Source organism: Aotus nancymaae, unplaced genomic scaffold (assembly GCF_030222135.1).
Source record: "Aotus nancymaae isolate 86718 unplaced genomic scaffold, 86718_ANA_hifiasm-v0.15.2.pri h1tg000058l, whole genome shotgun sequence".
In the NCBI taxonomy this organism is placed as follows: Eukaryota; Metazoa; Chordata; class Mammalia; order Primates; family Aotidae; genus Aotus; species Aotus nancymaae.
In genome coordinates, this window is record NW_026988472.1 from 39,724,644 (window position 1) to 39,745,481 (window position 20,838).

Consider the following 20,838-nt stretch of genomic DNA (forward strand, 5'->3'; position numbering starts at 1 on the left):
TAGCACAACTGTTACAACAAAAGCAACTTAATACAAATAAAATGGAGCATTACTTTATGCAGTGGGTCCTTAATTGGAGAATTGGTTAAAAACACACAAATGGAGGCCGGGCACAGTGGCTCTTGCCTATAATCCCAGCACTTTGAATGGCTGAGGCAGGCAGATCACTTGAGGTCAGGAGTTTGAAACCAGCCTGGGCAACATGGTGAAACCCCATCTCTACTAAAAATACAAAAATCAGCCAGGTGTGGTGGGGCACGCCCTGTAGTCCCAGCTACTCCAGAGACTGAGGCAAGAGAAGCACCTGGACCCAGAAGGCAGAGGTTGCAGTGAGCCGAGATGGTGCCGTCGCACTCCAACGTGGCAAAAGAGTGAGACTACAAAAAATAAGAAAGAAAGAAAGAAAAGAAAAATGGCTAAAAGAAGAAAAAAAAAGGAAGGGGGTTTAAGGTCGGGCATATTCTTAGGTGAAATGAAAAAAAATAGGGTAATATACAAATGAGCGTGGAGCATATTCTGGTGCCAGAAAGTGAGAAAGTGCTCAAGAAAGGATGGAGACATTGGAGCCTGCCTGAAAGAGCTCACAATGACGGAAGCTGGGACACTGACAACAAAGTAAATAATAACAACATTGCATCCTAACCCAAAGACTAAAATCATTATCCACGAGTCCATATTGACATAAATAAGTAACTGAATAAAGAAAGAAATGGGAGAAAAGGTACAGCTCTTCCCTATAGAAGAATTCCAATGAATTCACATAGAAGGAATGAGGGAAATAGGAAATCACCTTTAGAACGCGACAGGAATAATTGTTGCATGCATGAACTACCGACGGATGCTAAATTTAGTGGTAGAAGCCTGAGGGAGAAACGGGATATTTGCATAGTCTCAAAGTATCTTCCTCAAGGGGAAAATGGATATAGCAGGCAAACTAGGGTGCTATAGGGATGTGTCTGTCCAGAGTTTTCTCCTGAAACGTGCCTTGTGGTTTCAGAGACAGGAAAAGCAGGAGATTCGGTTTAAAATCGCACGGCCAGGAGTTCGTGGGTTTCTCCAAGAAACAAAAAGAGCCATCGCTGTTCAAATTTGGACTGAGCGGGATGTGACCTGGCTCTGAGAGTTGTCTCTTGTCACTACTAAAGCGCCCCTGTGCTTGCCCTCCTCCCTCAACTCCCTACCGCAAACCCCAAGCCCTGGGCTCGCTCACAGCCAAGCAGGGTGGTGGTGAGTTTCACAGACTAATCCCAGCGTGCAGATTGCCTGTGCTGCCTTTAGTTTCCTCTGGATTTTCGGACTGTTTGTGTTGGCATAGGGCCACCGGCTCTTCCCAAGTTGGAACACATTCTCAGAAAGGGCTGGTCTCAACCATCCTCATCTTGGTGGAGGATAAGATCTGGTTTCATTTTTCATTAAACTGCCATTTGTAACTTTTGTTGAAGAGAATGACATGTCCAACTGTCTTCATTCAGTGTTTTCCCAAGAGAAGGCCTTTTTGCCCCCCATGAGAGAGTGTGTGATTTATTTATCACGTCCGTTGTGCAATAGGTTGACCACAATTGCAACTAACACCGTGTTCCAGAAAAAAACGTTGTATCACATAGTGACGTCACTCAAGTTGGCAGTGATTGGTCTCTCACCTAGATCCACCAAAGCCTACACCGGGGGGTAGAATTGCATCACCAGAGACTTCTCTGGTTTGATTGTGGGGGGCCTACAGGGCTGGGACTGCCCATCTTCATCTGCCCTGGGTGTGACACACAGTAGGTGTGGTAGTCATCAGTGCTGTTCACCAAATATTTCCAGCTCTTCACTTCACAGGCCCTTGTAGGGCTGCATTTCCTGGCCCTCTGTGTGTGGGTGCAACTGCGTGCACAGTTCCAGCTGAACTGTGGTGCGGAAGCGTTGTACACCACTCCTAGGCTAGAGCGTGTAAATACTTGTGGTCCAGAGCTCTCTTTTCCCTCTAGCTCAGCAAGCAGCAATGTTTGAGAAGGTGGGTACTCAGTCATCCCGGATCCCTGATTGACTGCAATAGGTAGACTCCGCCTTCTAACCCACAATGCACATGTAGTGTGAGTTAAAAAAAAAAATCTTTGTGGCCGGGCGCGGTGGCTCATGCCTGAGATCCCTACACTTTGGGAGGTCGAGGCAGGCAGATCATTTGAGGTCAGGAGTTCAAGACCAGCCTGGCCAACAGGGTGAAACCTGAATCTCTACTAAAAATACAAAAATTAGCCAAGTGTGGTGGTGCACGCCTGTCATCCCAGCTACTCGGGAGGCTGAGGCAGGAGAATTGTTGAACCTGGAGGCAGAAGTTGCAGAGTGTGCCACTGCACTCCAGCCTGGGTGACAGAGTGAGACTCCATCTCAAAACAAAACAAAAACAAAATCCCTTTGTTTACACTAATCACTGAGATTTTGAGGGTTGTTAGTGCAGCATAACCTAGGCTATCCTCACTGATACCATATGCATAAAATAAATGTTTGTTGAATGAATGAATGTCCTAAGCCAGAAGAGACTGCTGAGCAGTGCTGCTGCAGAATTTCTTTTTCTAAAGAGGAGATTCAGACATGGTAATCTGACTACATGTGTGTGGGAAGCGAGGACCATGTTGGCGAGGGGACTTTTCTTGTTTTGTTTGCATAGCACACTATTTTTATTACATGTCTTTTATTTGGGGTATGGGAGTGCTGATGGGGATTATGGGGGCCTAAAGCTCCCCAAACCAAACCTTGGCATTACCACTGAAGTTTCAATTGACCTTGTCACCTCCCATGTATTTTACAAATGGGGAAACTGAGACCCAGACTGTGTAGGTGACAATACCCATTAGTTAGTGGCAACACTGGTAAACACCAACTCCCTCATTTCCTAATTGTCTACCTGGTGCTTTTGCTATGCCACCATGCCACCTTTCACACTCAGGTGTGAGGTGTTAAGAGAGCAGGGCCTTGAGAGTCAAGCTCTGACTTACTCCAGTCCTGGCTCTGCCGCTTATTAGCTGTGGACCTTAGGAAAAGCGACTTAACCTCTCTGCGCCTTGGTTTCCTCAGCTGTGGGTGAGGATTCCCGTGGGTTGCCATGAGGATTTTGTGAAATCAAGTATAAAGTATGTAAAGATCTAGCAGTATTAGTTGATTGTAACTATTATCCTAAACCCTCATCCCATCCCACTGATTTTTTGGTTTCTTTTTTTTGAGATAGGGTCTCACTCTGTCACCCAGGCTGGAGTACAGTGGTGCAATCCCGGCTCACTGCAGCCTTAGCCTCCTGGGCTCAAGTGATCCTCCTACTTCAGCCTCCTGAGTGGATGGGACGACAGGCACACGCCACCACGACCAGCTGATTTTTGTACTGTTTTTGGTATAGACGAGGCTTCACCATGTTGGCCAGGCTGGTCTCAAACTCCTGGGTTCAAGCGATCCTCTTGCCTCAGTCTCCCAAAGCTGGGATTACAGGCGTGAGCCACTGTGCTCAGCATCCCACTGTCTTGATTTGTATCTGAGCCCCACGTTGTCTTCGTGCTTCTTCCCTTGGGAAAGAATGAACCTGTTTTAGACCATCATTGCTCTATTTGTAGACTATTTGACCACAGGTCAATTACATTTGAAGTTCTAAGGAGAGCTGTGCCCTGAGCACTGGTGAGCTGTCCTCCTCTGCCACCTCCCTTTGCCGAGAGCCTACACTATAGGGACCTACCGGGGGAGGAGGGCAAGGTGACAAGGACTTTTGTCTTGTCTCTATTCTGTCTCAGCCATGTTTGCTGCCTGATTGATGCCTGCTGATCAAGCTCCATCACTGACTCAAAGACCCTGTGGGACAATAGCCAAAGTCACCCACTCTTCAGTTGCTGGGACATCAGCCCACAGGCTTTGGATAAATATTTACCTGCAAATCGTGAGCAGCCACAGCCTTCCTTCCTATCTCCAGATAGTACCCATGTAGAAGGCATGCGACCAGGGCTCCCTCTCTCAGAAAAGGCAGAAAACCCTGTGGCCGGAGGGCTGGGGTCCCCTTCTTAATTCCAACCTCTGTCCTCTTCCATAGGCCCTGATGTCAGAGTTATGTGAATCTGATAGTGTGTGTCAAGAAGAATAAAACTTTGGCTGAAAGTGCAGCAAAATATGAATTTTAGACATATTTCTTTTCTTTGTTTCTTTCATTTTTTTTTTTTTTTTGGAGACAGGATCTCACTCTGTCACCCAGGCTGAAGTTCAGTGGCATGATCACAGCTCATGGTAGCCTCCAACTTCTGGGCTCAAGCAATCCTCCTGCCTCAGCCTCCTGAGTAGCTGGGATTACAGGGGCAAGCCACTGTGCCTGGCTACCAGTTTTTGATAAAGCTAAACTTACCATACGGCATAGCAATCTTACTTCTAGGTATTTAACTAAGTGAAATAAAAGTTTATATTCATACAAAAGGTGTATGTGAATATTTATATTGCCTTTATTCATAATAACAGCTGGGGCTATAGGCACGTGCCACCATGCCTGCCTAATTTATTATTATTTTTTATTTTTACAGAGATGGAGTCTCACTATGTTGCTGAGGCTGGTCTGGAACTCCTGGGCTCAAGCCATCCTCCCACACCAGCCTCCCAAAGTGCCTTCAAGTCCTTTTTTAAACAGCAAGTTTGTTTAAAGGAAAATCATACTTACTCTGGTATCACTCTTAACATTAGAAATTAATGTTAATATGAGCTAGACATATTTTAACTTGTTATTGACGTGAAACGTACATACAGAAAAGTGCTCATAGATCTGTTTAAACTGTACCCAGATCAAAAAGCCAGACATTACCCATAAGCCGTTCTTATTCTTCCTCGTAAGTTCCCTCCAGTGGCTGCTATCCTGACTTCTAACAGCATCAGTTAGTTTTGCCTATTTTATCCTTTACAGAAACAGAATCACATAGTGTCTGCGTTTTTGTGCCTGAAGTCTTCACTCAACATTGTTTCAGAGGTTCATCTATATTAAGCATAGCAGTGGTTCATGCAGTCTCATTGCTGTCTGTGAGTCTGTTTTGTGATGATACCACTACAGTGTCTGTGATCCATTCTGTTGGTGGACCATCTGGGTCGTTTCCAGTCTGGGATATTGCAAATATAGTGGTATGATATTCCAGTTCATATCCTTTGGTAAACATACACACTGATTGTGGTTGTGTATACACTCAGAAGGGGAATTGCTGGTCAGAGGGTAGTTGTATTCAGCTTTAATAGATTCTGCCAAAGAGTTTTCCAAAATGCTTGTAGCAACTTACACTCCCACTAGTGGTGTATGAGCATTCTTTAGATACGCAGTCTATGTAAAATAAAAATAAGTTAATATGAAAAAATAATATGTAAGTTAAAAAACATACACGTTAAGTTCATTCAAATGGAACCAATTTAACCCTTTGGAGTAATGCTGAGTGTGTTTATTAAATATAACATTTTTCCCTTCGTTAAAACTTTTAATTTATGTAACCTGGATGAGCCTCCCAACCTCTACTCTCCCTTAATCCAACCAGTTAAGTCTCTCTGAAAACACTGTCCATTCATTTATTCAGTTAGAATGTTGTGAGTGTTAATAAATTGGTGTTTGCAAAACAAATTCAACCCCTCCTGCAAAGCAAAATATAAATCTCGCCCATCATCTGTCTAAAATGGCAGAGTCAGCCAGGATGTGCCCTGAAGATCTGTACTTGATAACCATCGCGTCTCCAGGGCTGTGAATGCAATTCGGAATCCAGAATTTTGTTCTAGTTGTAAAGAAAAAAACAGTATATTCTACTGAAGGTATTAACAAAAGAGAACGATGCTTTTAAAATGATGAAGCATTTTGCAAATACAGGTGTTATTCGACTATAAAGGCGGCAGGTGGGACGCAGTAAAAGAAGCGGGAGAGGGAAATCAGAGCGCTGATTTTTTTCCCCTGGTCTCTACAACTAATTCGTGTTGTAGAATTGAATCTCCATTTTCCCATCTGTAAAATACGATATTTTGACAAACTGCTTAAGGGATCTATAAGTCCTATCCAGATCTAGTTGTTATTCCATGTCCGTGCAGCAGGAGAGATGCTGAGACAGAAAGCTAGAGAGGACCAGCGACAAGTCACTTTATATACCCCCTCCACCTCGACCCCCAGCAGGCAGAGCGCCGGAGATGCCGGTTTCTGGGTACCCGGTGTATTTCCAGTTCTTCACCAGGAAACCACAGAGCTAATCCTTTACTGGGACATTTCTCATTTGCTGCTCTCTCCAAATCCCCCTCTCAAGTGGTCTGACTTCTGATCTCCGAATTCAGGAATATCCTGGCAGAGGGGCGCCCTCGGGGCTCCCACCCATCACAGCATCCGACACTGAAACGGGTATGTGGGTACTGGGGAGACCGCTAAAGGTGAGCTGCTGAGTCTGGAGGTTGAGGTCCCCAAGAAGGAGCGCCCTGGGCTGGACGCCGGGCATCCGAGGGTCTGGGAGTGCCGGGAGCCCAGGAGCGTCGTGGGGGCCCCGGCTGCTGTGGGGTGGGCGGCCTGGCTAGCCGTTCCCGCTTCTCCCCGGCCCCGGGCCCCGAGCTCCCCACTGGGCCTGGGCCGGCCGCGCCGCCCGCTCTCCCGCCCTCTGCGCCCCGCCCGCTCCCCACCTCCGCGCCCAGCCTCGCCGCCGGCGAGCGCCGGACGCGCCACGCCGCGCTGGGCAGCTGTAGGGCAGGCTGCCGAGCGGGCCGGGAGCGGTGGGGGCGGCGCCCAGGCCGCGGGCGGGGGGAGGAGGGCCGCGGCCCGGGAGAGGGGAAAAGGCGGGCCGGACGGCGCCAGCAGCCAGCCCAGAGGACGCGAGCGGCAGGTAAGCGCGCGGCGCCGGGACGGGTCTGGCCCCTTGGGCTCCCGAGACCCAGACCCGCTCAGCCGGCCACCGACGCGGGAGGCTCGAGCGCAGCGTCTAGCCCCTGAGGGCGGCGGGCAGGCGGAACGAACGCGCCTTCCGCCAGCCTGCGGCTCCGAGCCGGGGCCCGGGACCGTCCTGAAAGGCGGAGGCGGAGCGCCCAGCTCGGGGCCGGTTCCCCGACTGGGGGAGCCCGCGCGCCGTGGGAAAGGGGGCTCCGAGGGGAGACGCGCGTCTCCAAAACCTTCGGACGGACCCGGACTCTCCCCATCCCGCGGGAAACGGAACCACGAGCCTGACTGGCGCGGGCGGTGTGCGAGACGCTAACTCCCGGGAGTCCAGCTCCTCGCGCCTGGCCCGGCAGCGGCGGTACTGGCGAAGCGCGAACGCACCCGGGTCCCGGACGGCTTGGGGCCGCACCACCCGGCGCGGCCCCGAACAGGTGGCCCCGGGCGCGGAGGGACGGAGAGGCGGCCCGGAGCCAGGGGTGAGCACGCCGGGGAAGGAGGGGGCTCGTGGTCTCGGAGAGAGCGCATTTCGGCAGGGACTCGAGTTTCGAGGCTCAGGAACCGGATAAAAAGTGAGGAGGAAGAAGAGAGGTGACCTCCCGAGAGCCAGACGAAGCAGGGGACAGGTTTTCCGTGGCTGCTTCGACAGTGACAGTCTGTACTGTGCACGAGAATCCCCCGGGGATCCGGTTAAAATGAGATTCTGATCCCGCAGGTCTGGGGTGGGGGCCGAGCGTCTGCATGTCTGAGAAGCTCCCAGAGGCTGCTGATGCTGTTCCGTGGACCACGCTTTATCTGGCAGGCCCTACGGAAGTACTTTTTGTCCAACAGGCTGAAAACTTTAGGAAAAGTGGGAGATCGGGAGGCGAGGACCTAAGACTTTACAATATATATAGCTCTAATATCTCTTTGTCACCTCTACCCCCAAACGCATACAAAAACACTTGCTACTATAGAGGCCAAGGGAAACTTTCCCTTTGCCCCCTGAAGGTTCGCTTGAAAAATTAACTGACAAAGGCAGATTGCTTGGAGAAAAGGCATGCAAATATATTAACGTGTCCACAGGGAGAGAACCATAGAGTGATTACCCCCAGCCCCCAAGTGGGGTACAGAAGCTTGTAGATTATCTTGAGGTTACCGAAAGAAAGGCGGCTGAACGCATGGCCCCATATAGGTTACGGTGGTAAAAGAGGTTGTGAGAGATGGAGAAGAGGAGGCCTGGCTAGCAAAAGTGGTCTGAAGATGTCAATGAAACCTCACAGGTGGCAGCCCTCCGAGAGAATAGACGGGGAATATTTCTTTCAGACCTTTAAAGGTGTCAGACTCTCAGTTAATTTCTCCTAGATCCTGACCAGGGACCTCGATAAAGCCTGGCCACATCCATGCAGATTCTCTACACGTGCAAATCTCTCGCACCAAGGACAGCTTTGCATTAACTCTGTTGGCTGGCCGTCTAAACAACCATCTCAAAATATGTCAAAGAAATAGATTTTGGAGTAAAACATTTTGATTTCCTTCCCTACTCATTTAATAGCGAAATGCTTTACTTTTCTTACCAACTTTCTAGCCAAATACACGCTCTGATAGCAGGGCTGGCTTCATGGACCCCCATCCTGCACTTGGTTTAATGCCGAAATTCTTAATTTTTGAACAAGGGGCCTCTCCTTTTCATTTTGCTCTGGGTCACACAAATTATGTAGCTGATCCTAATAGTCACCATAGGTGGAAAGAGAACCCATTTTTTGATCAGGGGTCGTGATGTTGGGTGATGGAGAGTAAAGCTTTGTTACAGGAAGACTAGCTAGAGATGTTGCAGTTTCTCCAGTTTTTCTCAACTTCTGTTTGGCTATCTGAATTAGTCTAAGAGCATATCCAGGCATGCATAGTGTGATAAACTACATTGCTTTATTAATATCAATAGTTAACAATTTATTAGGAGCTTTATTATTGATAGACAATACAATTAAGTTTGCTATTGAAATAATTTTTTAAGTTTATCGACAAGGTGTTTGTTATTTCCAAAGGATTGGGGAGGCTTTATTTAGCATCTCAAAAAATTTTGCTTAGTTAAGATCTAAGATGAGCTGGACATTGCTTGGTTTGGCAGCTTTCACAGCTCAAATGCAAAGCTGGAAAACAAAAAGTGGCCAAATTTTGTAGCTCTTCAGGAGTATTGTTTTACAAGGCCTCAGCGTGATGCCAGCCCGGATCGGATTCCCTTCTGCTTTTATCATTCCCACATCCCTGCAAGGTGACTTTCATTAAAAGGGGGATAGAGCAGATTTAGCTACTGAAAAACACTGAAGAAAGGCAGGGCCGGCATCAGTATTTTGTCTGTGAAGAAATCTTGCCAAAAAAATACAGATTCCAGGTGTGTGTACTTTTCTAGAAAAAAAAAATGTTGGAAATACAGAAAAGAAAAAGATTGTACTCTAACTATGGATATGATTTTGTTCAGCAGAGGGAGAAAAAGTCTGAGAAGTGGCATTTCATGGACGGGTTTGGCAGGGAAAGGGAAGCTGCTGTGTTTTTGGTACCATGAACAGCCTTCCAGAAATGGCAAAGTGAGTTTGCTCAGGTGCAAGGAAGAGCAGCAAAGAAGCTGATTTTCCATGACTCATGTGATCATTGTGGGGACTCAGAGGACATCACGACATATGTTCTTGGCGCTTTGATGGCTCAGATGAAACTGACAAACACATTTTTCCATTTTTCTGCCTGAGACTGCCAAGTCACTTTCAAATACATGATACAAACTGAGAAGAGAGCTATTAAATTAACAAAAGGAGGGAGAGGAAGGTGTTTCTGTAATGTTGATAGTTCAAAAGATAGAAAGGAGGGATTCTGCTTTTAGTCAAAACCTGGGAGCTGGTTTTTTTGCTTCACTGAGAAAGGTTATCCTGACTGCAAGACAGGAAAAAGAAAAAAAAGTTCTTTTAAAATGTTTATGGTTTCAAAAATGTGTAGGTATTTAATCTGCATGGAACTTATTTTGGCATTATGGTGTGAGGTAGTGGGTAGTGGAATTTAAGAAATGAGCTAATGTTTGGGGAAAGCTATCATAAAATAAATTCCCTCAATCAAATAAATTCTGGTAAACACTGTCCCGTTTCACAAATCAATTTAATGAATTCTTCAGTCTACTCCATGCTTTTCAAATTGAAGTGTAACTTATTACAGTCAAATTCACTCTCTTCAGTGTACAGTTCTAGAAGTATTGCCAAATGTAGATAGTCACGTAACTACCACCATATCACCGTGTAGAAGAATTCTACCACTCCAAGGAATTCCCTGTTGACTCCCCCAAATCTCAGCCCCTGGCCACCACTGATTTGTTTGCTGTTCCCATAATTTTGTTCTTTTCAGAATGTCCTGTAAAATAACTGATGTATTCTGTAGGTTTCTGAGCCTGGCTTCTTTCACCTAGCAGAATGCATTTGGGGTTTATCTGTGTTGTGGGGATCGATACTTCCTTCATTCCTTATTGTTGCTGAGCAGTATCCCACGGTTTGTTTATCCACTCACCAACTGTTGATGATTATGAATAAAGCCAATATAAATATTCACATATGGCTTTTTGCATGAATATAAACTTTTCTTTCACTCAGGTAAATATGTAGACGATTGCTCTGTTGTATGTTAGCTTTATCAAAAACTGGTAGCTGGGCACAATGGCTCCGGCCTGTATTCCCAGCTACTCAGGAGGCTAAGGTGGGAGGATTGCTTGAGGCCAGGAGTTCAAGAACAGCCTGGGCAACATAGCAACATCCCCATCCTTACAAAAAAATTAAAAAATTTCTGGGCATGGTAGCATGCATCTATAGTCCCAGCTACTCAGGAGGCTGAGGCAGAAGGATCTCTTAAGCTGGGGAGTTTGAGCCTGCGGTGAGCTACGATTGGGCCACTGCACTCCAACCTAGGTAACAGAGTGAGACCCCCATCCCTAACAAAATACTACTAAAAACTGCCCAACTTTTCCAAAGTGGCTGCACCATTTTTCATTCTCACCAGCAATGCATGAGAAATGCAGTTGCTTGGTATCTTCACTAGCACTTGGTATTGTTGGTTTATTTTAGTCATTCCAGCAGATTTATGGTGGCGTTTCTTTATGGTCTTAGTTTGGTCTTCCCTTATGATGAATGATGCTGAGCATCTTTTCACATGCTTTTTGGTCATTTGTTTATCTTCTTTTGTGAAGTGTCTTTTTTTTCCCTCACTATGTTTATGTGATTATTGAATCATAGAGTTCTTCATGTATCTGGATATGTGTTCTCTGTCATATGTGTACTGGAAATTGCAAATTCTTTCTTTTTCTCTGTGGCTTGCCTTTTCATTTTCCTAATGATGTTGCTTTGAAGAGCAGACATTTTTAATTTTGAAAAAGCCCAATCTATTAGGATTTCTTCCTTCTGTGGATAGCATTTTAAATAACCTGTCTAGTAAATATTTGTCTACCCCAGGTTCACCAAGATATTCTCCTGTGCTTTCTTCTAGACACTTTATAGTTTTGTCATTTGTATGTAGTTCTAACTTCATTTTCAAATTCATTTTTGTGTGAAGTAAGGGTCAGGCTGACATTTTTCTTTATAGATGTCCAGTAGTTCCACTAACATTTGTTAAGAATGCTCTACTTTTCCATCATCGTATTCCCCTGCCCCTTTGTCAAAACTCAGCTGTGTATGTGTGGTCTATTTTTGATCTCTCTATTCTGTTCCATTGATGTCTATGTCTATCCTTACACCAATATAGGTCTTATGCATTCTTGATAGGTAAATTGTTAGATTTTGTGTGTGTGTGTGTGTGTGCATGTGTATTTTTATTGCTTTTAAAAATTGTAGGCTGAGTGCAGTGTAATCCCAGCACTTTGGGAGGCTGAGGCGGGTGGATCACCTTGAGGTCAGGAGTTCAAGACCAGCCTGACTAACATGGTGAAACCCCATCTCTACTAAAACAATACAAAATTAGCCTGACGTGGTAGCACATGCCTGTAATCTCAGCTACTCGGGAAGCTGAGGCAGGAGAATCAATTGAACCTGGGAGGCAGAGGTTGCAGTGAGCTGAGATCACGCATTGTATTCCAGCCTGGGTGACAAGGGGGAAATGGTCTCAAAAAAAAAGAAAGAAAAGAAAAAGAAATTGTATCGTTTTTTTCCCCACTTCATTTTCTATAGTAGTGAGTAGGAAGGTTTTGGGGTTTTTTTTTGTACATTTATTTTATATTCAAGCCATTTTACTGAACTTCTCTTAGTTCTAATAGTTTTTCAGTTGTTTTTTTGGATTTCCAAAGTAGACAGTCAAATAGTCTGCAAATGGCAATAGTATAGGGAATTTTCCCTCCGGTATTTTTAGCTCATTTTATTTTATTGCTTTAGTGGCTAGGCTTCCCTGTAGATAATGCTGAGTAGTAGTTGCGACTATTTTCCCATTAAGTATTATGCTTACCCTAGGGTTCTGATAGCTACCTTCATTATCCTCTGGAGGTTTCTTTTCCATTGTTAGCTTGCTAAAAGTCTAAAGTTTAATTTTAAAATTTCTTGTACTGCTCGGAATTCTTTTTTTTTTTTTTTTTTTTTCCATTGAAAGCTTAAGAAGTTTAGGACCAGTTAGTTCACTTCTTGACTTTGGAAGTTCATATTTTGATCTTCCTGGAGGAGAAGTTAGTGTAGCATTAAGTCAATTCATTTTATTTTATTTTATTTTACTTTATTTTATTTAGATGGAGTCTTGCTGTGTCATCTAGGCTGGAGAGCTGTAGTTGCAATCTCGGCTCACTGCAACCTCTGCCTCCTGGGTTGAGGTGATTCTTCTGTCTCAGCCTCCTGAGTAGTTGGGATTACAGGCACGTGCCACCATGCCTGGCTGATTTTGTATTTTTAGTAGAGATGGGGTTTCTTCATGTTTGTCAGGCCATTCTCAAACTCCCGACCTCAGGTGATCTGCCCGTCTCAGTTTCATCCTGTTGATCAGGCTGGGATTATAGGCATGAGCCACCACAACCAGCCTGATCATGATTTTCTAAATTGATTTGACCACCCTTTTATGTGATTTCTTGACCCACAGTTTGAAAAACATTGTTTTCTAACACTGTTCATTTAGTTTCTAAGCCCACAAACTGCTGGATTGTGTCCAGAACAGATTCATTTTATATCAGATCCCTCCCGTGATGCAAAGTGAGTTCATTTATTATGCTCTGAGATCATTGTAACTCCCCATTTCTCTCTTGAATTACTGTGTAGCCTCTAAACCAGTCTTTCAGAGTCTACTTTTGACCCCACAGAATAGCCAATAAAGGCAGTCTTATAAATCTATGGCTCAAACTCCTCTAATGACTTCTTCTCACACTTTTTTTTTTTTTTGAGACGGAGTCTCACTCTGTTTCCCAGGCTGGAGTGCAGTGGCATGATCTTGGCTCACTGTAACCTTCGCCTCCCGAGTTCAAATAATTATCCTGCCTCAGCCTCCCTAGTAGCTGGGACTACAGTTGCACACTACCACACCTTGCTAATTTTTGTATTTTTAGTAGAGTTGGGGGTTTCACCATATTGGTCAGGCTGGTCTTGAACTCCTGACCTCAGGTGATCTCCCCGCCTTGGCCTCCTAAAGCGTTGGGATACAAGTGTGAGCCACTGTGCCCCAGCCATTTTTTTTTTTTTAAGATAGGATCTCGCTGTTTCACCCAGGTTGGAATGCAGTGTCATGATCATGGCTCACCGCAGCCTCAACCTTCCAGGCTTAAGCCATCCTCCCACCTCAACCTCCTGAGCAGCTGGGATTACAGGCTCGGGCCACCATGCTTGGCTAATTTTTAAAAAATTTTTTGTAGTGACAGGGTCTCCCTGTGTTGCCCAGGCTGGTCTCAAACTCCTGAGTTCAGGTAGTCTTCCTGCCTCAGCCTCCCAAAGTGCTGAGATTACAGGCATGAACCACTGTGTCCCACCTGTACCTTTTTTTTTTAAGGAGATGGGGTCTCAATCTGTAGCCCAGGCTGGAGTGGAGTGGTGTGATCTTAGCTCACTGCAGCCACAAACTCCTGGGCTCATGCAACCACACCTGGTTAATTTTTGTATTTTTAGTAGGGATGGGGTTTCACCATGTTGGCCAGGCTGGTCTCGAACTTGTGGCCTCAAGCGATCCTCCTGCCTTGGCCTCCCAAAGTACTGGGATTATAGGTGGGAGCCAGCATGCCACCTGCTGCCATACTTACAATCAATCCCCAGGGCTTCACTGGCACCTCCTTTATCCCCTATTCTCAACCTCTCCAAACACAGCCTCCTCCCTGCTTGTGTTCCTCACCAAGCCGAGCATTTGCCTTGCTGCTTGCCCAGGACACCATTTCACCAGATATTCACATGACTTGTTTTGTTTCATTTGGGCCTTTTCTAACCCTCATTCTAAAACTGCGTTTCCCACTTACCACAGGAAGGATTCATTCCCTTATCCGACTTTTGATTTGTTTTGTATCACTGCTACCTACAATTATGTTATTTAGTTATTTGTTTACTGATGCTGCGTCTTCTTTTCCCTGCTGGAATATAAGTTCCAGGAAGGCAGAGACTTTGTGTATTTTGCTCATCATTGTGTTGTCAGGACTTAGAGCAGTGGGACATAGTAGGTGCTTTATCCACATGTTGAATGACCGAATGAATGAGCCTAGAATCTAGCTAAAATCTGACACTTTTCCTAAGAGAAATGTAATGTTCACTGCCTTTCTGTTCCATATTAGTGTGGAAATTTCTTTAGGTTAAGCATTGAGGTTTTTTCTTTTTTTTTTTTTGAGATGGAGTCTCGCTCTGTCACCCAGGCTGGAGTACAGTGGTGTGATCTCAGCTCACTGCAACCTCCTTCTCCTGGGTTCAAGTGATTCTCTTGCCTCAGCCTCCTGAGTAGCTGGGACAACAGGTGCCCACCACTATGCCTGGCTATTTTTTTTTTTTTTTTTGTATTTTCAGTAGGGACGGGGTTTTACCATGCTGGCCAGGCTGGTCTCGAATTCCTGGCCTCCGGTGATCCGCCTGCCTCAGCCTCCCAAAGTGCTGGTATTACAGACGTGAGCCACCGCACCCAGCCTTAACTATTTAGAAATAATTTTAAACTTTACAAATAAGTTGAAAATATTTTTTATAAGTAGAATATCCCTATTCCCTTAATCCAGATTCCTATATTGTTAGCATTTTATCCTGTTTGCTTTATCATTTGCACTCTTGCTCGTGCACCTAGGTTTTCCTGAAGCATTTAAAAATAAATTTCATGCAGCAAGACCTTTAACTCCTAAATCCTTCAGTAGGGATTTCCTAAGTATAAGAATATTCTCTCCAATAATCACAGCACTGTTATCAACCTCAGTAAATTTATTGATAAGATACTGTTACACGATCTGCCATTTGTATTCCAGTTTTGACAATAGACCTGATAACATCCTTTACAGCATTTTTTTTCCCTTCTAGTACAGGATCCAGTTTAGGGTTGTTGCATTTATTTATTTACTGATTGATTGATTGATTGATTGAGACAGGCTGAAGTGCAGTGGTGTCAGCTTGGCTCACTGCAGCCTCCACCTCCCAGGTTCAAGTGATTCTCCTGCCTCAGCCTCCGGAGTAGCTGGGACTACAGGTGTGCACCAGCACTCCCAGCTAATTTTTGTATTTTTAGTAGACATGGGGTTTTGCCATGTTGGCCAGGCTGGTCTCAAACTCCTGACCTCAGGTGATCTGCCCACCTCAGCCTCTCAAAGTGCTGAGATTACAGGCGTGGGCCACCACACCGGCAGGTTTAGGGTTGTTGCATTTAATTGTGTCTCTTAGTCTCTTTTAGTCTGGAACACTTGTATAGCCCTTCTTTGTCGTTGGTAGCATTGATATTTGGGTTGAATATAGACTACCCCTCTCCTTCTTTTTTTTTTTTAATAGAACATTAATTATGCCTGGTTTCTCTGATGTCTCTTGTGATTGGACTCAGGTTATGCATTTTTGGCCTGCATGCTGCATGGATGACGTTACATCCTTCTCAGCGTATCTTATCTTGGAGTCCTGCAATGTCCATCTCTTCCTCATTGGTGGTGTTGATTTTGATCACTTGGTCAAAGCAGTGTCTAATTTCTCTACTGTGTAGTTACTGGTTTTTCTTTCCAAATCCACAATCTGTGAGAAGACACAAATATCCTGCTCAAAATTTCCCTCTAGGGCCAGGTGTGGTGGCTCAGGCCTGTAATCTCGGTACTTTGGGAGGCTTAGGCAGAGGATCAATTAAGCCCAGGAATTCCAGACCAGCCTGGGCAACATAGTAAGACCCCATCTCTACAAAAAAAATTTAAAAATTAGCCAGCTGTGGTGGTGTGTGCCAGTGGTCCCCGCTACTCGGGAGGCTGAGGTATTAGGATCACTTGAACCTAGGAGGTTGAGGTTGCAGTGAACCATTATCAGACCACTGCACTCCAGCCTGAGTGACAGAGTGAGACCCTGCCTGAAAATAATAATAATTCCCTTTAGATTTAGCATCCAGTGATGATTTTTGTCTGATCCAGTCTTTAAGATGGTTGAAAATAATAATTTCCAACTCTAGTATTCCCTCCACATTTGGTCCAGAGCCCTTCCTTTTCCCTTATTTATTGATTTATTTATCTATTTATTTTTGGCATGAAATAATGAATTCATATTTTTCAAAACAGGTCTACAATTCATTACTGTACTTAATTATTTTGGTGCACAAATTGTGAAGGACTTAATTATGTATTCTGTTTCCTTTTCTCTTTTCTGCCTAATGTTCTAGATCATTCCCATCAGCACACAATCCTGCTCTAATGTCTAATATCTTCATCAGCTCCATATCCCCCTCCATTTATTCCCCACCCCTATTTCTAGTCACCCTTTCTCAGAGGATCTTAAAAGGATGCTCGTATTTTATTACTCCACATTGTCAGTCCTCAGTGAATCCACATTGGCAAATACAGCCGTCGCTTCTTTACTTAGCATGCTTTACTTGGCGGCAGCGTTTGACAATCATTCCCTCCTTCTTTGAACACTTTCTTCTTGTGACCTCCATTATCCTACGCTCTCTTGGTTTTCTGGCTTTTGCTGGTAGCTCATTCTAAGTCTCCTTATCCTCTGTTCAGCCTACAGAGGTCGATGTCCTTCCAGCGCACTGGGAATTCTTCTCTTTCTACCTAGTCTCCTAAGATGAGCGCATTCATCCTGTGGCTTTCCATTTCATCTGGATGCCAGTCCCTCCCGTTGTGACCTTTCCTATACTCAAGACTTAATAGTTTGCATGAGTCTCTAAGAGGCATCTCAAACTCAGTATTTTCCAAAGCAAAATCCTGACTCCCCGTCACCCCCATGCAAAACCTGATTCTCTCTCCCAGTGAAATCCATCTCAGTCCATGGAATCAACATTCACTCCGTTCAAGCTCCACACCTACAAGTTTCATGCCCCACATCTAACCCATCAACAAATTTTGTCAATTTAGCTTCTAAACCATATCCCAAGTCTTCCTACTTCTCTTTACTCCTGCTATTCCACTATACTTAAGTCCTTCCCCAACTCTTCCTTGGATGATTTAGTAGTGGCCTCCTAGAGTCCGATATCCACATGGCAGCTGGAGTATCTTCTTAGAAGCATTAGTTGGATCGTTTCATTCCCTACCGGACTATGGAAGTCTGCCATGTTGTGGTCCCTGCCCCTGTCCTATCTCTCTTGCTGACTGTGCTTCTTTATTGATTCTTCCAGCATATTAAGCTCCTTTTAGTCTTTTATACTGACTGTTTTGCCTGCAATGTTCTTTCTGCCCTCTCCTTCATCTTACCGTTTTTTTGTTTTTATTTTTTGAGATAGAGTCTTGCCCTGTCACCCAGGCTGGAGTGCAGTGGCACGATCTTGGCTCACTGCAACCCCCACTGGCTCCCAGGTTCAAGTGATTCTGGGGCCTCAGCCTCCTAAGTAGCTGGGATTATAGTCGCATGCAACCACACCCAGCTAATTTTTGTATTTTTACTAGAGACGACAGAGTTTCACCATGTTGGCCAGGCTGGTCTCAAACTCCTGGCCTCAAGTGATCCGCCCACCTCGGCCTCCCAAAATGCTGGGATTACGGATGTGGGCCACCACGCCTGGTCCCTCCTTCATCTTCTTATTGCTGGTTCCTCATCATTCAGATCTCAGTTCAAATATCACCTCTTTGATGACCTGATCTAAAATAGCCACCAGGTTACTGTCTGACCCGCCCGGACCCTCGTTGCTTGAACCCCAGAGAGCGACCGAATTACACCAGGGAAATAGGCAGTTCAGGAGTTCAGGCTTTATTGGAGAGCCTCCGGGCGGACTGGACTCGTACCGGGGGAAGAGTCAGCAGTCTCGCGCCGGCTTTTTTTGTTCTGCGGTTTTTATAGAGGTAGAGGGACTGGGGGAGTGGGAAAGCTGGTGTGTCGGGTGGCGATTGGTTAGGTTGGATGTCGCGCGGGAAGTCTGCTGGGCGGGAAGCTGCTGGAGAGCTGACGGGGCGGTCGGTGATTGGTCAGGCCTTGGGCGGGAAGCTTGTTAGGCAAGAGCTGACGGGGCGGGTAATGATTGGTTAGGTCTGTTGCTGGGCAGAAAGGAAGAGGGGCCTTTTTAAGTCGGGAAGCCGAGTACTTTCTACGTGGCTGGGACCTGGGTGAGGTGAGAGGGGGCCCGAGGGCCTCCCGCCAGACAGTTACCTTCTATATCATCTCCCTACTTCAATTCTCAATGCTGTATTTATTATCTGTTAATTTCCTTGTTGACTTGTACATTTATTGTTCTCCTCCTTCCACCCTCCTCACACTGGAATGTGAGCAGGATCCACATCTTTACCCCCAGTGCCTAGAATAGTATTTGGTATGTAGTATTCAATTTTGGTGTTTAATAAATGCTTGATGAATAAATGATACATTTAATCCATCATACATGATTCTCAGCACGTGGAAGACACTCAGTAAATGTCCTCTTGTTCTCTTTCCCTAAGAGTACATTCTTGTGTCTGGAGCTAGTCTAGATGTTTCCAGTGAGGACAGTCATCTGATAAAGAGATTCATATTTTTGTGTTAGGATTCTGATTGTTAGGGTTTCTAGACAAAGGGGAATTACATTTTACCAAGAAAAAGGCAGTGATAGAATTCCAGGGATCATTAGTGTCACATTTTTCAATGTGGGACTTTCCTGGCCCTCCTAACTGTAAGACTGGTTCTCAGATTCCACAAAATTGACATGTTTTATCTTGAGATTCTGACGTGTACATTTTTGAAACACTTCATTTGGGAGGATTGCATGTGGATTTTTAGGAGGGAAGAAGGGGATAGCAAAGGAAGTGACATTCTTCTCTGCCTTTGTTAATAGTATCATTTTCTGTGCCCATTTCAACGTTAGCTCTGATATAAGACAAGTGATAAGCTTTGTGTGTTATTGGAATCTGAGAACAGGACACCAAAAAATGTTCAGTACTTTGTACTGGTCTAAAATTCATGACTTGAAGATATGGGTAGAGAGTGAGGAAGATTGGGAAGATATATACCGAAGTGGTTTCCCTTTGAGGTATTATTTGAAGGTTAGTTGTGATTTTTGAGAAAGCTCTTGCACTGGATTTTAAAGCTTCCAGGAAAAAATCAGTACAAATGAACAAGACTAATGAGTTCGTCACCAGCTGATTCACTTTTTGAGAGAAATGTACCACATGTTTTTGGGGTATTTGGAAAAACCATCACCCTTGACCCAGTAGCGTTTTTTTTTTTTTTAACTGGGCCAAATGCTTATTGTATTCGCAGTTCATACATGAGTCAAGAGCTGGGTGCCATTACTCATGCTTGTGATATTGATCACCTGTTCATCACGATTCCTCATTTCTAGCAACCATCCTTATGAAAGCAGGCAAATGTGTCAAGTAGCATTTCATGGACATATTTAGAGGGTTCTTCTTCTTCCTTCTTCTTTGTTCTTCTTTTTTGAGATGGGGTCTCCCTATATTGCCCAGGCTGGTCTTGAACTCCTGGGCTCAAGCGATCCTTCTGCCTTAGCCTGAGTGTTATTCTCTTTGACTTACCCGTGAAAGTGGATCCAATGTGTTTACATAAATTTTTTCAATTAAACTTTTATTGAAGTACAAATTGTACACATTATAAATGTACAGCTCAATGAATTTTCACAAACTGTGCATACCCCTGTCACCAGTTCCCAGATCAAGAATCCAACATGAACAGCTTTAGAAGCCCTCCACTTGTGTCTCGCTGCCCCCGCAAGGGTAACTACTGTTCTCAATCAAATGCCACATGTTAGTTGTGCCTGTTCTTAAATTTCCTGTATATGGTATCAGACAGGCTACCCGGCTTCTGGTCAGTATTGTTTGTGAATTTCCTCCATATTGTTGCATGTGGTTATAGTTGGATCATTGTCACAGCCGAATAATATTTCATTGCATGACTACCATGGTTTATCCTTTCTACTGCTGACGGTCTTTGGTTTCTAGTTTTTGGCATTTATGAATGGTACTGTGGGTATTAGATATAGTGAATCCCAGGTTTCTCTTCAAAGAATCAGTATGTCAGTATGTTCAGCTCTTTTATTCTTTAATTCTCTATTTTAAAGTTTAACTTCCTTGTAGTTTCAGTAAACAACCTTTTCACCAGTTCTAATCAGTAGTTCACATCTGTTCTCCTGGTCCTCTGCCCCATCCTGACTCATCCTGGTCACCTGCTCCCATCACCTGCTCTGGTCACCTGCTTTGACCCCTGTTTACCTGCACCGACGTTAACTGTTCTTCCCACCAAACTCCCCACCCTGCCACTCTGGCTTGTACCCCTGCTCCCTTTAAAATAGCCAATCAGAATTAGACTAGACCGTGCGGTCTAACCCTAGCCAATAGGAGAACAACACAGCAGTAGGGGCAACCTCTGTCAGGGCATAAGTACACCTTCCCCTCCTTGTCCAGGTGTGTGCCGCACCCTTCTAATAAGTAAATTGCC

At 44.9% G+C, this 20,838-nt stretch overlaps 1 protein-coding gene across 1 annotated transcript in view; it reads left to right on the forward strand.

The window, feature by feature from the left end:
• Window positions 1-6,779: 6,779 nt before the first annotated feature.
• The window catches only part of ADGRG2 (adhesion G protein-coupled receptor G2), a 130,164-nt gene continuing 116,105 nt past the window's right edge, over window positions 6,780-20,838 (forward strand). Inside the window, exon 1 of the mRNA XM_064364479.1 lies at window positions 6,780-6,827. The gene's annotated coding sequence lies outside the window, so the exon portion shown is untranslated. The remainder of the gene's footprint in view (window positions 6,828-20,838) is intronic.